The sequence below is a fragment of the Maylandia zebra genome, linkage group LG1, assembly GCF_041146795.1.
Source record: "Maylandia zebra isolate NMK-2024a linkage group LG1, Mzebra_GT3a, whole genome shotgun sequence".
Classification (NCBI taxonomy): domain Eukaryota; kingdom Metazoa; phylum Chordata; class Actinopteri; order Cichliformes; family Cichlidae; genus Maylandia; species Maylandia zebra.
The window spans coordinates 44462445-44474787 of record NC_135167.1 but is presented as its reverse complement, the minus strand read 5'-3'; the positions used below and the strand labels follow the sequence as shown (position 1 = coordinate 44474787).

The 12343-nt window shown below is 40.9% G+C and overlaps 1 long non-coding RNA gene across 1 annotated transcript in view; it reads right to left on the bottom strand.

The window, feature by feature from the left end:
* The window catches only part of LOC143419779 (uncharacterized), a 21252-nt gene extending 8909 nt beyond the window's left edge, over positions 1 to 12343 (bottom strand). The window contains exon 1 of the long non-coding RNA XR_013099778.1: positions 12174 to 12343. This is a non-coding gene — a long non-coding RNA (uncharacterized LOC143419779). The remainder of the gene's footprint in view (positions 1 to 12173) is intronic.

The following is a 12343-nucleotide window of genomic DNA, read 5'->3' as shown; positions in this document are numbered from 1 at the left end:
GGGGAGCCCACGGCACACCCATGTTTCTGCCTGTAGAACTGACCCTTGTATGTGAAGTAGGTGGAATGAAGACACAGTTCAAACACACTTGGTCGGTGCTGAGAGCAGTCCTGTTGCTGAGGTTGGTGTCATCCTGTAATCTCTTACGAACTACCTCCAACACTTCCGTGACTGGGATGCAAGTGAAGAGAGATGTAACGTCGTACGAGACCATGGTTTCATCTGCCTCCATAATGACATCTCTCACCTTCTCAACAAAATCCAGGGTGTTCTGGATGTGGTGCTCAGAGTTGCCCACCAGCGGGTTGTGTCACGGTCCTGGGTCTTATGACCCAGTGTTTTGAGTTTCAGTTCTTTTGATGCTGTTAGTGTATGTTCTAGCTTATTATGTTTCCTATGTGCATCTGTTTATCAGTTCCCCCTTGTATTGTCATACCCTGTGAAGTCTCCCTTGCCCTTCGCTTCGTGTGTTTCTTATCTATGTGTCTTATGTTGTCAGGTCTGCGTTTCATTAGATTTCCTGTTTTATTTTGAAGGGTTCCTGTGTCCCTAGGTTCGATGTTGTTAATGTTATGCTCCCCTTGTCACGTCGTTATGTTCATGTGTGTCAGCTGTTTCCCTATGTGTTCCCACTTTCCTCCTGTGTGTATTTAGTCCGCGTGCTTTCAGTCATTCCTGGTCAGGTCGTCTGCTCATCCATGTCTCATCTCCAGGTATCTCTGTCAGTTCACTATGCTTAAGGTTTTTCATGTTTAGTTTTAGTTCACCCAGTTTAGGTTAGTGTTCACCAATGCCCTATTATTTGTACCCTCGTTGCTAGCCTCAATAAACGGCTTGTTTTTGTTAATCCACGCCACGTTTTGGTCTGCGTTTGAGTCCTCTTTTGCAACACATACAGTCTGCCCCAGCCAGACTGTGACAGTACGACCTGACCAGGAATGACTGAAAGCACGCGGACTAAATACACACAGGAGGATAATGAGGAAAGTGGGAACACATGGGGAAACAGCTGACACACATGAACATAACGACGTGACAAGGGGAGCGTAACATTAACAACATCGAACCTAGGGACACAGGAACCCTTCAAAATAAAACAGGAAATCTAATGAAACGCAGACCTGACAGCATAAGACACATAGATAAGAAACACACGAAGCGAAGGGCAAGGGAGACTTCACAGGGTATGACAATACAAGGGGGAACTGATAAACAGATGCACATAGGAAACATAATAAGCTAGAACATACACTAACAGCATCAAAAGAACTGAAACTCAAAACACTGGGTCATAAGACCCAGGACCGTGACAGGCTGAGGATTGAAGCCAGAAACTTGGAGATGTTATAGGTGACAGAGTTGATCATACAGACAATCGGTCTTAAAGGTGCACCCTGTTTATGTAACTTTGGTAAACCTTTCAGACTTGGTGTAGACCCCCCTGGATGAGGTCCGGTTGATAGCCTTGTCTTGGTCTAACTGCTTCAGACAGTCTCTCACCCTCTTCTTGTAGCCACTTCCTGGGTCTCGTTTCAGGGGCTCATAAGTATTTTAGAATAGAATAGAATAGAATTCAACTTTATTGTCATTGCACATGCACAGGTACAGGGCAACGAAATGCAGTTTGCATCCATCCAGAAGTGCTTAGTGATATAGATATATTACAATATATATTATAATATAGATATGTGAGTATATTACAGAAATGGGTCTATTATGGTATGTTATAATGTACACGGTATGAAGTATGTTGTGAATATTCTATAACTATAAGTATGTACAGGCTGTAGTGAGTACAAGCTATGTACAGGATATAAAAACTCTACAGAATCTGAGATATACAGCTATACAGAAATGGGAACTATGCAAGTTGTAAACAGTTGTAGGATTAAAGATTATCGAATGTACAGAATGATTATTTACACAGAGCTATACAGTAGTGCAGTTAAGGTAAGTGAGGGTGTAGATAGTTTCTACAGAGGCTATATAAAGTGCTGGTGGTTGTGAGTGGTGGTTCAGTCCATGTTATTATTGTGTTTGAGGGTACAGTTGTCCATTGTGGGGGTGTGTATGTTCAGTCCATGAGTTTAACGTGGGTCAGATGTCAGGAGGCAGAGTTCAGGAGTCTGACAGCTGTGGGGAAGAAGCTGTTCCGGTACCTGGTGGTCTTAGTCCGGAGGCTCCTGTGGCGCCTCCCAGAGGGCAGGAGGGTGAAGAGTCCATGTGATGGGTGACTGGGGTCTCTGATGATTTTCCCAGCCCTTTTCAGACACCGCTTCCTGTAGATGTCTTTTATGGCAGGAAGTGGTGCTCTGGCGATGCGCTGGGCAGTTTTCACGACCCTCTGCAACGCCTTCCGGTCCGAGGCAGAGCAGTTCCCGTACCAGACTGTTATACAGTTGGTCAGGATGCTCTCGATGGTGCAACGATAGAAGTTCACCAGGATGTCTGAGGACAGGTGGTTCTCATGATAGTCTTTTTGGTTTAGCAATACTGTGCACCTACCCTTGTCCGCCAGAAGGATGATAATGTTGTTGTCATCACTAAGTGATGTGAGTGCCTTCCTCTCCTCCATGGTGATGTTGGATGCTGGGGGCTTTGCATTGCTGAGACAGGCTAAAACTTTCGTCCGTAGTTGCTCTGCTTCCACTTCTGCAATATTGTTATTTCAAATTGCTGTTTCTGTGGCTGTGATCAGGTCCACTAGCGGGATTTGTCTCAGCGTGACAGCAAAATTCAACCCTTTAGCAAGGATGTTTTTCTCTGTTTGGGTGATCTGTCTGTCAGACAAATTCTTCACCCAGTTGTCCACATCCTCGGTATCATATCCTCCTCTCTTCTGGCTGTTGAGGACACTCTCCGTATTTTGCTGTGGTTTCCGACGTACAACAAGTCAAACTTATTTTGTTGCCTGGTCTTAGACTTCTTGTAAGAAGAAATTACATTGTTTTGAATGTAGAGTTTCATTTTGCAGGACAATTGAAGGGTTTTGCCCATTGTGTGTGTTTTTTTGATTTGTGTGTAGTGAGGCATGCTTTCAAAAAATGTGTGTTAACAATTGGGAAAAACTGTAAAAGCTGATTAAAGGCTCAATTATAGAAAAGGATTAGGGCCACTGGAAAAAAAAAAGTCTTTGTTTTTTGTTTCTTTTCCAGAATTCTGAGAAAAAGTCTGAATTCTGACTTTTTCCCCAGAATTTTTTTTTTCTCAGAATTCTGATTTTAATCTCAGAGTTCTTGGAAAAGAAGAAAAAAAGACATGCCCACTTTTTTTCTTTTTGTGCCCCTAATCCTCTTCCATACTCAAAAGCTCAATGTTTGCTGATGTTTTAAATGCTGTCTGTAGCGCATCTGCAAGCACTTAGAACTGAAAGAGTAGGTTGAAGGAAGATTCTCTCTATTAAAATACATTGTAAAATGAGCTATCCAACTGAGTCCCAGCAAATTGTTGGGTTCATTTTCCTTATGAGAGGAGACAAATAAACTCAAAAGCTTTCAGAGTTTGTTAAGTGGTTGATGTTTTGATGTTAAGTTAGTTTCACATGGTACAATGGAACTCTCCTTTAACAGAGTTTTTATAACATGGTGGATGTTAGAATTATTATTATTATTATTATTATTATTATTATTATTATTATTTGTAATAGACTCCAAAAATGTACAGACAGCTAATGTTTAGAATGGAGTTAATATTACTCCCCCCCCCCCCCCCCCCCCCCCCTTTTTTTTTTTTTTTTAATTTCCATGTACAACAACATCATGCTTGACCAGATGTTTCTGTTTCTGGTGAAAATGCTCGAACTTTGCTCCTGGATTAAAATATTTTCAATGTTAGCTTTAATAAATTGTTAAAATAAGAATAGCACATTACTACACCAAGCAGTTAGGATGAGCAAAGATTAATTTCCAAATTTACCGACAACTCTTGAGTGAGACATTAGGGTTCAATAAAACTAACTTTAATCTTGGCTATAACCGATTTGCTCGGAATCAAATAAAATACTGAAATAAACCAAACATTATTTGTCAGCAATAATGTTTAATTTCCACTGAGTGTTGAAAGCCAGTGGGGGTTTTGAAAACAATGTGCTGGGTCTCAGGTGTTCTCAGCAGGTATCATGCGGCTTAAAACAGCTGGAAACCTGTGTGCTACAGTAAATACAGCAGTCTTTTCTCTGTATGTATTACTTTATAAATTGAGTTATCGCTCACAATAACTCAATTATTAGCTTGTCAGAAAATACTGAGATGAGCTGGTGATTCACTAATGAGGTAGGTCAGCAATCCAGCGAGGAATGACCCTCGGCCACTGTCTTAAGTAGGGGGTAGTGACTGCTTGTCAGAAACAGGTGGGTGTCGATCCACAGGTGAGGAGGGTGGGGACCTACACATGACAACTGATAAAGAGAGAGACCGCTTTGGGCACACCTGGCTAAACAGCACACTATTTATTTTAGGGAACCATTGCACTGGAAAATGTGCTGTGTATTGTGGAGATAATGAGACAGTACAGCATGCTATACTACACTGTCGAGAGGCATGAGGAAAAAAGAAGACAACTGGTTCAAAGCCTAAATAGAATTAAACTGAAACTAGATTTAACTGAGTTGCTTGGAAATAACTCAAGAAATAAAAGTTATCACACAATACTTAAGACAAACACATTTGTATGATTGGATCTAATCCTTATGTGACATCCAGTCCACACTCCACTCTAGTTGGTGGCAGTAATATACCAATTCGTTGTTTGTTAAATGCCAATAAGCACCAAGAAGAAAAAAAGGTAATAAAGGACGAATTCAGCCTTTATCACTCTCCTCCGCCATTGCCGCGTTTCCGTTTTGGACGAAATGCATTCTGGGATATTTGACTGCATCAAGTCTACACCAATCAGCACCGAAGCGTGCTCGACAGAATGGGAGAACACATAGCAGGCAATTTTTGTTTTTTGTTTTGTGCATTTTATGTTCAATATAGGTATTTGTTGTGCCTGAAAATGAACAAACAAATGAAATGATAGCGAGAGCACATCCGGGAATTTTGAGCGTACTTGGCTACTTGACGCATTCTGGAACAGTACTTGGTCCGCGACTGATGACGTATCACAAGTCCACGAGAAGGCAAATACAAACGGCCCTAGTCACTCAGAATTCTTAACACTAGGAGTCCCAGGCTTCTACCTTTCTACCTTTAAAACCCGGAGAGCAGCCAAATGGCTGGTAGGCTTTTAGCTAAGCTTTAGCTTCAGCCAAGTGGAAGCTAAATTGGCTAGTCATTCATATGTAAATTAGGTTGTTACCTGGGAATTCTGGAGGGAGGGGAGTGGGGGAGCTGCAAAAAGCTGTGAACTTCCTTTTGTGTTTCATCTTGATGCATTCTCAATCATCCAGGGAAATAAATCTCCAAAAGTCACCAACTGAGTGTTTCAGTTTGCCATCTTAGGGAGAAATCAACACACCTTATATATATATGTGTATATATATATATATATATATGTGTATATATATATATATATATGTGTGTATATATATATATATATATATTAAGTAGCTTCTCATTATTATTAATGTCCTGCAGCTGTGTCAAAGTTTAGCTAAAAACACATTTCAAGGTTCTTTGTTATCAATTGCTGAGCAGCAAGAAAGCCAACACTTACTTCTCTTTGATCAAAGAACACTGGATGACGTCACAGTGGCTGTGCCCATCCGTGCTACTATCATCTAGCGATTGCTAGGCAACAGTCATTCGATGTGGGCGGGGCTTGGCAATTATCAAAGGGCAGTGGGCGGGGCCTACAGGACACGAGCCTATAAATAGAACTCCAGAACTCCATAAACACCTGCGATTTAGTTCAGAGCGCATTCATGCATCAGAACAGCGAGCAACATTTAAACACATTTAGTTCACAAAGAGCAGACATACCTGCCACAACATCACTTTGCTCCATGTTAGTGGATGCAACAGAGACAACCATGGAGAAGGGAGCTCCGGTGTCCACACAGACAGAGGAGTGTCTTGAGTCAGTGGGCGCTGATTCCCATGAGAAAACAGGGGTAACACCAGCAAAGGAAGACATGGTTACAGAAATATCTGTAGACAACTGTGGTGATGATAAGAAAACCGAAACTCCGGAACTGGAGACAGAGGCCAGTGCAAGTCTTCAGCATGTGGACACCGGAGCAGACATACCTGCCACAACATCACTTTGCTCCATGTTAGTGGATGCAACAGAGACAACCATGGAGAAGGGAGCTCCGGTGTCCACACTGACAGAGGAGTGTCTTGAGTCAGTGGACGCTGATTCCCATGAGAAAACAGGGGTAACACCAGCAAAGGAAGACATGGTTACAGAAATATCTGTAGACAACTGTGGTGATGATAAGAAAACCGAAACTCCGGAACTGGAGACAGAGGCCAGTGCAAGTCTTCAGCATGTGGACACACAATCCCAAGCCACAGCAGAACCAAAGAAAAGCTGTATGGAGAAAAAGCCCACAGCTGATACAAAACACTGGGACAAAATAGAAGCTTGTCCCGTGGAAAAGCCTGTGATTCCAGCTGTACATGAGTCAGAAGTTGATTCTTCTTCTGTCATCAGTCTGGCATCTGATGATGTGTCTGCAGAAAAAATGTTTGTTTATGCACTTACTCAGTTGGTAGTTTCACGGGCCTTAGAGAAAGTCTCCTCTAAACACAAAGACTCCACAAGGATTCCCAACTGTTATCGTCTGCTTGAGAAAATCTGGCCTGAAATTGAGGGAAAACATTTGGATCTATGTCCAAAGAGGCTGCCCAGTATGGCGAAAGCCATTTTCACCAATCTTTGTAAAGTGCATAAGTGCAAGGAAAAAGATTTGATTTCAAGTCTGAAGGAAGAGCTTGAGGATGATATTACTGTCCCAACATTCACCAGACATCTGCTGGCATTACCCAAAAGAATACTCACTTTATCTAAAAACCGAGACGAGTACAGAGAACTTGTGGAACGCTTTGCTAGAGATCTGGTTATGCACGCAATGAGCAATACAAATGAAGCAGGGAAATTGCCTCTAGGGGCTGATGAAGCCATTAAACAGAGGCTTGCCCAAAAAGTCTGGGCTAAAATTGTGTCCCAAAAGCTCAAAATCTCCTTGGAGGACATTGAAGAGGTCAGCGTGGCAGTATACAATGAACTCCAGGATAAGTGGAAATATCCAAACACTGTCATGCAGTTAATGAAAATTGGCCACCGAAATGTTGACAAAGAGATTGTCAAAAGTTTCATAAGAAATGCACCATTTAAGAGACCAAATATCTTCTCTAGGATGTTTTCATGTGTACGCTAAAGTTTACCTGGCGTTACAAAGAAGATTACTCACTTTATTTAAAAGCCCAGAAGAGTAACAAGAACTTGTGGAACTGTTCACTAAAGACCACATGAAATTATTACCAACAAATAATAAAAAACAAAAAATTAAAAAAAAGATCTTGATTTTGAGCTTTGTTTTATTTGTCTTCAGATTGTGTATACATTTTCAGTTTAGGCTGAAGCTAAAAACTCATTTATAGTGAACAGTTTTAAACAACATAACTGTATATTTGAAATAATTCCAATTTTCAATCTGTTTGCATAAATGAGGAATAAAAGTTTCTGATCAATGTTGATTTTTTTACAGTCATTGTTAAGCAAGAACATTTAGATTGTCAGTTGTCAGTGACACAGCTGCCATATAGCCGTTTGTTCTCCTCAGTAAATTAAAAACGTGTGCACCCAATTCTTACTTTTTAAAGTCATTAAAGATACAATACTGTACAATCATACCATTCAGGTAAAAAAAAACAAAAAACAGTTCAGCTAAATCATTAAAAACCCAAATTCCCATAACACTCATACCCATAAGGAGTGAATCTAAACTTTTCACCACACCTGTATGATTGCACATTTGTCAAGAAATTACTGTTCCTGGTAACCAAATTTGCCCAGCAAAATATAAAGATATGTGTCAGGATGAGGGAAACGCCTGCAGCATCCGCTGTTTTGGGCCCATCCTTTAAGGAACTGCTATCTTTTCCTGTCTACAGTTTTATTTTGTGAGACGGTTTATAATTGTTGTGCCCAAGTAGTCGGGCTTTCGTGATCCCCTGCCCGTGCGTTTTGATGGTTGTTTACAGCGATGTTTGACTTGTTTCAGTCGCCACAGAACTATTCTACATTCCTTTTTGGAGTGCGCTGGGATCAAATATCACAACAACTACATTTGGCTCAGGCAGCAGTTCACCTGTGGGGGTGCAAATTACTAGGATTGTATACTTTTTTCTGTTTAATACTTTTTTGTGTATTTTGTTTGACTGTGTGTGGTGTTAAGTGCCCTTGTAGGTTTTTGTGACTTTTAATGTTTTTTTTTATTTGTTTGTTTGTTTGTTTTGGTTTTTAATAGTAGCCCGGATAGATTTGAAAGGCGTTTTCGTGTGTGAAAACGCTCCGCGTCCACAGTAGCGTTTTCAGTCATTTTCACAGAGTTGTGCGTCCACATTGAAACAGCCGAAAACGCTGACATTCCAGTACTGCTCATATGTGAAACCCAAGATGATTTGACCTGCCTCATTTCTGTCTGCCGCTTATTTACTTTCCGGCTTTTTGAAACGTCGCAGCAAAATGTTGAGGAAAAGCACCAAGTTTTTTAAATGGAATAACAATGAGGTACAGTTGTTGCTGCGAGTAACACAAAAGTACAAAGTTGCAAAAGCGAGTGAAAGTTAAAGAATTTGAAGAAAAGCTATTTGGAGCATGTACAGACTGATATTAATCTTTAATAGGCTGTCAAAATTGAGAGCAAACAAAACCACTGCTGTATAATGCCCTCCGCTATCTTAGGCTACGTTCACACTGCAGGTCTTAATGCTCAATTCCGATTTTTTGATCAAATCCAATTTTTTTTGTCTGCTTGTTCACACTACAAATAAAATGCGACAGCAAACGTGCTCTAGTGTGAACGCTCGATGCGGCCCGCATGCGCAAAAGAAGATGTCATACACAACGCGCTCTGTTTAGACCCAAAGCAAACAATATTGTTTGACTGATGGCCCTTAATAGAAAGACTTCGGACTTTACGTTTCCCAAATTTTGCTTTAAGTTATTTTGTTATTTACATAATAATGTAAATAACCTAATAATGATCCTTATTGCTGTTTTAGAGAGGAGCGGTGCTTCAAAGGATAGCTGCAGATTTCTGTCAGAATCTGCAGATTATACAGTACAAATAAAATGTTCACGTTGTCTTTCCAACAGTTTCACTAACATCTACACGGGATGGCCAGGAAGCGTTCGCGATGTCTTCTCGGGCGCTTCCCCGGCGCTGATAATTGGCGTCTGTCTTGTGTCAGTGACGTAAAAGACGGATTTAATGCGACGTGACCGTTCAAACAGCAGTCGCTTTCTAAAACATCAGATATGTATCGGATTCAGGACCACATACGAAAGTGACCCAAATCGGATTTGAAAATATCGGATTTGTGCCGTTCACACTGTCATACCATGATCGGATATGGGTGGCATAGGGTCAAAAAAAATCGGATTTGATGCGCTTTGCCTGCAGTGTGAACGTAGCCTTAGTTTAATTGATCACATGACTGCATCATGCGTCATCGTTTTAGAAAGTCTCCATTTTCGCTGTCCACACTGCCACGGAAAGCACCCTTTTGAAATGTATGTGTTTTCAAAACGCTGTGTTTTCCATCTGTGAAAACGCCATCTCAGTGTGGATGGGAGGCCAAAACGGAGAGAAAAGGATGCGTTTTCAAACGAAAAGCCTTAGGCTTTGTCCACACATCCACATGTACCCGGGTATTTTTGAAAACCCATATTTTTGCACCTTTAGTCCACACGTAAATGGCGTTTTTGGTCACTGAAAACTGAGATTTTTGAAACCACCTGCCAGGGTGGAGATTTTCGAAAACTCCGTTCCTCCAGACAAGCGCAGCGTCAAATGTGTGTGCCTTTTTTGACGTCACACTGTGCGCTATGTTATTGTTTCGGTGAAATGGGATGCCAATGTTCACATTTTGGACAGAGAGGACAGATGGTTTGAAAGAGGAGTGAAAGAAGCCATTTACGTTCACTGTGAGCGACCATCTTTGAACAGAGGGTGGTTTACGACACCAACTGTCTGCCATCTATAATCCAGTTTTGAGTTCCCTCCCCCAGACGCCTTAACGCCCACTCACTTCCTGGGCCATCTGACCTCAGGAAATTGCATGATAAGGTGGTGCCAGGTTTCACAATGAGCTCACCTGAAACCCTGGCTGATTGGGACCCACACCCATTTTCACCCCAAAGAGGATCATCGGGGGGTCCTTTTGTCCCTCTTTGGGGGGATACTCCCACTGGGTTTAAATCTGGGACTTTCCGCCATTTGACCTTAGAACTGAAGAAGCTTCTAGGATGAGAGGTGAAATGTCTTCAAGCAGCTTAAAGAAGTCCAGACGCTTTTCTTTGCAAGCTCCTTTGACTACGATGACCTGGATGACTGAGAACCTTCACAGACAAATATGGCATATACATTTTTTTTATACAAGTCCCACAATCATATACATCATCTGCATCAATGTGGAAATCTTTTTAACCCTTTGGGTTATTTTTTGGTTCTGGGATCCTCATGTTAGGACTAGAGATGGCACAATACCACTTTTTTATGTCCGATACTGATATTATAAATTTGGATATCGGCAGATACCGATATGAATCCAATATAGTGTGTTTTATAATCAATAAAACTGTTTTTTTAATATCTTGCTGCATTTTGTATGGGTCCAAACTCAAGTTTAAAAAAAACACTAATGCTATTTTGTTATACCTGTATGCAAAAAATACACTGCACCGAAAATATTTCATAGTTCAGCAAAACTGATGAATCTAATAAACTTAAACCTACTCCATCCTCCCTATTCTGGTATTTAAAAGAGTAAGCAACCTAACTAATAGGGTTGCAAACTCCCAGCAAAAAATAAATAAAAAAAGGGAACCACACTCCACCTCATGATGCTTAATCGACGTAATCAACTTTAATTTGATGCAGTGTGAAAAAAATGCACAGAAATCAATTATTTTTCTACAATATTTAAATAGATTCAACATCTTTCTTCAACAGAATTGCAGAATGCACAGGTGGTACCTTCCCAAAGGAAAAAGTACTATAGCTTACAAGGGTATATTAGACTTAACAGTTACTATATACAGTAATGGTCTTCTATACTTTTTACATCAGATTAAAATTTTGGGTGTAAGATTCAGATAATTATTTATTAAAAGCTCGACATTTTAAAAGAGAATAAGAAAGAAAAGTATATATTTGTGCCCCCTTTTCCCTGTTCATGCCCTATCGGCCCCCCTGGCTAAACTTTGCTAGATCCGCCCCTGCACAGTTACAGCCGTCAGCTACGTAGAAAAAGATCCTGGAGTAGAAAGTAATATTAAATAAATTCTAACAACAGATTATCAAGCTTAAACGTGCTGCTGTTGTTCAGCCGCTGGTTTCCTCTTTCTGGCACGAACAAACAAGAGAGACAGACTCGCGACAGAAAAGCCGATCAGCTGATCATTAATCAGTTTCATGATTTAAGTAGCAGCAGGAGAGGGAGGGGGAGAGAAGAGGCAGTCGCTCCATATATCGGTTGATAAGCTTAACGCTGGAATGCTTTACAAACATTCAGAGATGAACTTACACACTTGCTTTACTTCTCTCTGGGATCACTTTCTTGGAGATGAAATGCCGGTTTGGTGGCGAGGCTCCAAATGCTCAACCAGACGTGACAGGTCCTGCATGCCACAGCCGCTCTATCACTTGATGCATAATGCTCCGATGTGCTACGGTTGTGAGCCGAGTTACGCCAGGTCGCAAGTTTTGTGAGGTGCTTTTTTGATATTTAATGGATCGGATTACATTTTTTATTTCTCTCCGATATTCGATCCAGTAATTTAGGTCAGTATCGGACCGTCCATCTCTAGTTAGGACCTATGAAACACATCGTGCAGACTCTTGGATGTTAGAAGACAACTGATGCTGCTCATGAATAAGACTAAAGGTAGGAAGGTGTCCTTTATAACTAAACCTTAAGTTTTATATCATAGTTTATAATATAGCACGTGTATTTCAGTAATAGCTTCTTTATTTCAGTATAGTGGTGTGCGACTCTTACCAGTTTGTCCTTGAAAAATCCACACGAGTCCAGATTTCCGAGGACATGGCACGTGGAGTCTGATACTCCTATAAGTTATCCAAGTCATCCAATTCTTTTGTAATGGAAAAACAAACATTCATGTCTCCGGTAAGTTATCTCAGGGACAACTGTTTAATTCATAGCAGCTT